The sequence below is a fragment of the Lactuca virosa genome, chromosome 3 (genome assembly GCF_052849685.1).
Source record: "Lactuca virosa cultivar CGN04683 chromosome 3, Lactuca_virosa_CGN04683_v6, whole genome shotgun sequence".
Taxonomy (NCBI): domain Eukaryota; kingdom Viridiplantae; phylum Streptophyta; class Magnoliopsida; order Asterales; family Asteraceae; genus Lactuca; species Lactuca virosa.
Genome location: NC_136428.1, coordinates 335608813 through 335614464, shown reverse-complemented (window position 1 = coordinate 335614464; position 5652 = coordinate 335608813). Strand labels below are relative to the sequence as shown.

Sequence of the window (5652 nt, the reverse complement as noted above, 5' to 3'; positions counted from 1 at the left end):
CCAATTTTTTTAAATGTTTTCGTGAAAAGAATTAATATTATATTAAACAAACTTTTTCATTCCCTAATTATAACTAGTTGCCACTTGTTGTTGGACAAACCGTCGGACCACCGCCGGTCCGCCGTCACACCACCGTTGGACTAACACGAAATTCAATGGTATTTTTTGGTTGGTCTCACAGCTTAATAGAAAAACATTGTAGTTCTTATTTCTTTAGTAATATTTTTTAATAGATACCATTTTATTTTTGCAACCAAATATACAAAATTTTAATAAAAAATAGATTTACGCTTTGACATATTCCTTTTTCTCTTTTTTTCTAAATTGTAGATATCTTTAAAAAAATATATCGCGTGTAAGATATATTCACAGTTTAAAATACAATATTAACAATTTAATAAACATATTAATTCGCTAATACACAATTTAACGTTTTCATTCATACATTGATTCAAATTTTAACACAAAATATATATAAAATATCCAACTTAATACAGTCTAAAGTCAAACTCAAACTCTACCACCACCATCACCAACAACTACCACACGCCACTACCAACCACTTGTGTCACCATCGTAACCATCATTCCTTCCAAATCATATATGCATATAAATTCATAGATTAACAGCTTAAATACTATACTCACAATTTAATAAAGTAATTAATTCACTTATTTAGAGTTTAATGCAATATATTTATAAAAACTAATACAGTCTTACATTTTTTTCAAAGTTTATTTACATAAATATTCACAGTTTAAATTTTACATTCTTTATTCAAAATTAGATAAAATCATATTTGTGTATAATATTTTCTTAAAGCTCATATTTCAAAAGCAAACAAAAATTTATATAAAAAAAATCACAGTTTAATACTAGTCAACTCAAAGCTTAATACAGTCAATTCACAGTTTAATAAAAAGATTCACAGCTTAATAATTCACTGTTTAAACAGAAAATTCAAATCTTAATGCAGTCAATTCACAGTTCAAAACACAAAAATAACTTAATATAGAAAATTCACATTCTAATACACAAAATGTATGCATTCATAACTATATTATCAACTTAAAACTTTTAATACTGTCAATTCATAGGTTAATGCACAAAAATGACAACTTAATGCAATCACTTTACATTTTAACATACAAAATTCACAGTTTAATATATAGTCAATTCACAATTTAAACAGAAAAATCATAGCTTAATGCATTTAATTCACAGTTAAACACGAATATCACAACTTAATACACAAAATTCACAACTTTATATAATAAGTTCATGGTTTAAGGGAAAATGACATAAAATCCCTTAAGTTTTCACAAAAATGTTGGTTTTACCCTTGGACGTGTTTTATGTCCAGTAAAGCCTGAAGTTTTGTTTAATTTGTTCATTTTTACCCTTGTAGCCGGTTTCCAGGTAACCTGCCGGTTACCTAGGTTACCTAATGCCAGTAAAGCCCTTGAATTTTCAAAAATGTTCGGATTTACCCTTAAGTTTTTCAAAAATGTTAGGATTTACCCTTACCTTGATTGTTATTTTGATTATTATTATTATTATTATTATTATTATTATTACATTTTTAATTGTATAAAAATATTTTTTACATACATTTTTAAATGAATAAAAAATTTCATACGTTTTTAATACATTTTTATACATATTATTATAATTATTATTATTATTATTATTATTATTAATACATTTTTAAATGTATAAAAATATTTTATACACATTTTTAAAAATGTATTTATTTGTATTTAGTAGTTATAAGTATAAATATATATTTATTTCATATAAAAATATATTATATACATAAAAATATAAAAATACATATTTATATGGTTTATATTATATAAAAGATATAATTATATGTATTTGTACATATTACCAAGTATAAATATGTATTTATTATCAAACATCATACTAAATAGATAAGCAAAATAAATATTCGTTAATTAAAAACATAATGTAACAATTATAAAACCCTCGTAATTAGAAAACCTCAATAAAAACACTCGATTACAGATAAGATTTAGTATAAAATTTGAAAAAACCTCTATTATTCAACTATATTAGGTTAAATAGTGAGTAGATAACAATAAATGATCAACAAATAACACTTGTAAATGGAAAATACATAATATAATTAAAAAAACCCTCGACAAAAACACTTGATCACTGTAAAAATTAAGTATTATCAACTTAAAATCATTCATTAACTATTTTTATCTCAAAAATTGATAACGAAATGTCAAATACGAGTGTAAACTTCATTTATGTTTGTTGTAAGTTCACAAAAAAAGATCACGAAATGCATCATTTTTTATATTGATCTGAAGCATTTGTTTTTGCAAAATCAGTCATTGACGGTATTTTTACTTTATCAAGCTTTTTCTGTTCGATTCAACAATTATAGATGAAGATTTAGGGTTTTCAAATGTATATAAATACTAAATACAAGTACATATATTTTTAAAAATATATTTATATTAGTAAAAATATTTTTATACATTTAAAAATGTGTGTATAAAATATTTTTATACATTTAAAAATGTGTGTATAAAATATTTTTATACATTTAAAAATGTATGTATAAAATATTTTTATATAATTAAAAATGTATTAATAATAATAATAATAATAATAATAACAACAACAATCAATATAAGGATAAATCCGAACATTTTTGAAAAACTTAAGGGTAAATCTGAACATTTTTTAAAATTCAAGGGCTTTACTGGCATTAGGTAACCGGTAGGTTACCTGAAAACCGGCTACAAGGGTAAAAATGAACAAATTAAACAAAACTTCGGGCTTTACTGGACATAAAACACGTCCAAGGATAAAACCGACATTTTTGTGAAAACTTAAGGGCTTTTATGTCATTTTCCCATGGTTTAATACACAAAAAGTATGCTTTCACAACTTAATAACTTACCAAATTCCATTAAGGCATTTCATCAAACACCTTGTGTGCATCTTTTCTTTCAGAACTTCCTTTTGTAAACACCAACACTGAAAACCATATCTGATGCGGTGGTGGAACCACCGCCAACCTCCATGAAACACACCAACTTTGGTTCTAACTAGACTGAAAATTCACAAAAAAAAAATCTAAAATCAAGCCATCAAAATGACAAATTGAAAATAGATATTGGAATTCAATCTCATACACTTCAAAAAAAATCAACAGATCAAATAAAAAAGAAAAAAAACAAGCCAAAATCTTACCTAACTAAGAACAAGAGTCACGCCTTAATTTCAAGCTGCCGGCAAAGATGAAAAAGAAGATAGGGGTGTTTTTTTAGTTTTAAAATATAATAAAATTAAAACACAAATGTAACAAATACTTATAGGATTTAAGCTCGTATAATTTTCATTCTTCTCAATTATTAATTATTTATATAGTTTGTATTCGATTAGATCCAACTTCTAATCTTACATTTCATCGCATATCACGTCTTCATTTTTTTCATACCAAAATAATATCCAAATAAGAATGTTAAATAACAAAAACATTAAACGATAAAAAAATGGAAGTCAAAATTACCTTTTAGTAATATGAACTAAAGAAGGAATTGCATACAATCACGAGAAGATCCAAAATCTTCATATTCCGCCTTTGTGACACAAAATGCATCCAAATCAAAAAAGCTTCATATGACAAGAAGAAGAATCACTTTGATCTACCGGAAGAGATAAAACAGAAGAGAGATATAGGGTTTTATGAATTGATTAATGTGGCATATGTCCAAATTCAGCATACTCAATCCATCATCGTTTTTTTGCAACTACAACACCAAGAGTCTTCTTGTCACACTCCCTGAAATAGTCATGAATGGCTCTGATTTAGTATATGAGTAAAAATGAAGAACACAAATAAAGTAAAATCAAACAATTGGTTAACCTAATCCATTAAGAAGAAAAATCTCCCCCAACAATGCTTGTAACACCGAAGACTTTCCGTAACTCTATTAATAATTCCAGAACAAGTGAGCAAAACACAACAAGATGAAATGTTTAAATCTCCACAAAAGCAAAAATAAACATCAAAAAGAGAAATAGTAGGGGCATTATCTTCAAATGCGACAAATTTTTACATCTCAATCAAAGCAAATGAAAACACTAGCCAAATTTATACTTCCTCTACAATATGAAATGAATTCCGTTACTTCTAAGCAAACCGATTCTGCCAAAATTGAACTTCAAAACTATCGTCTTCTCAAGCAGAAAATGGAAAGGAAAAGTATGATGTTGGATTAGGTTAAAAAGGAAACAGGAGGAAGAGAAATCTGGCCTCCGTCGAGGAAGACTGACGGAAGAGCATCCCAAAGAGAAGCCAAAGCGGAGTCTCCACCACCGTAGTCGCCAAGAGCAGTATAAGCTCTTTGAATACCTTCGATTTAGATCTGATAGTTATTCTAGATAGCTATAATAAACCTCACTCTAAACTTCGATGTAAATCTGAGCTGTTAAAGGAAGGAGACGACGGTGAGAAAAGAGGAGCGACGACAATGGAGGTTGCGATTGGCGGAGAAGGACATTGGTGGAAGATTTTGATCGGTGGTAGAGGCAGGAAAGGGGAAGGGAGGTTTGGGGATTTTGCTGGAATGCTGGAGAAGAAGGAAAGACGTAGATTAGGGAATGACTTATGGAAACTGGCTAGTAATTTCATTTTATTTACAATAATGCCACCGTTTCATTATTATATATATATATTAAAGTTTCATTATTATATATATATTAAAGTTGTGGAAGAAAGAAATAGTAAAGGTGGCATATTCCCCTTGATTTACATATCCGGTTCATTTACTTCTTTAATTAATTTATTCATGTCTTTTGTTTGTGTCCCATTCAACTTCCCCTTTTTTTGGCAGAATCGGTCCTTGTATTATTATTGGAAGTTAGAAATACTAAATTTGGATGTTTTTTTGGCAACTTTGCTCATTATTCTTTACCCATTTTGACACTTTTGGTCCTTGCAATCAATATTTTTACACTTTTTTGGAACCTTTTAATATTTAAAGTTTGGCCACAAAACTTTAACGGTTTGACAACTTTGATCCATTTTTCTAAAAAGTTGCTAATTCCTACCCCTTTAATTCTATAGCCATTTTCACATTTCTGGTCCTTGCAGTCAAAACTTTTACATTTTTTGTCCGGGGCAAAGCCCAGACTTTTCATCCTTGCACTTTCTATGTCTGTCATATTTATCAATTCGGAAACAACATTGAAAGCTTCTGGCCCCCGCGTAGCGGGGGTAACCTTTCTGGTTTATTTTAAATAGGTTCTCAATGTTCTTAATCATCTTTAAGGTTTCTCATTTGAACATTTACCTTTATATATATATATACTAGCCGTTTACCCGCGCCAAGCGCCAGGATTGATTTTTTTTTTTCAGAAATTAGTTTGTAGAGACGGTTAGTTCTTTTACGCAAATAGTTTAATACATCTAAACAGTTATTAATATGATTCATTATCAAGGCGGCACAAAATATAAGTGTTACCCGCGCGATGCGACAACGCGATAACGACAAATAGGCTTTTTTGGTGATTTGTTGACAACGACAATTAGTTTTCTGTCGGCGTGTTATTTCGAGATAAAAAAAATCATTGCTAAAATGGATTTTTAAAGAAATATGTGTTGCA

General features: G+C 28.3%; 1 long non-coding RNA gene across 3 annotated transcripts; it reads right to left on the bottom strand.

The window, feature by feature from the left end:
* Nucleotides 1-386: 386 nt before the first annotated feature.
* Nucleotides 387-4644, bottom strand: LOC145167447 (uncharacterized). 3 transcript variants are annotated; one of them, XR_013741135.1, is made up of 5 exons: nt 3911-4644; nt 3554-3826; nt 3235-3269; nt 2942-3094; nt 387-589 (listed from the first exon to the last, which is right to left on the bottom strand). It is a non-coding gene; the product is annotated as an uncharacterized LOC145167447 (long non-coding RNA). The 3 variants fall into 3 exon arrangements; XR_013741134.1 differs by lacking the exon at nt 387-589 and having other exon boundaries at nt 1120-3094; XR_013741136.1 differs by lacking the exons at nt 387-589; nt 3235-3269 and having other exon boundaries at nt 1120-3094.
* Between the last annotated feature and the right edge of the window lie 1008 nt (nt 4645-5652).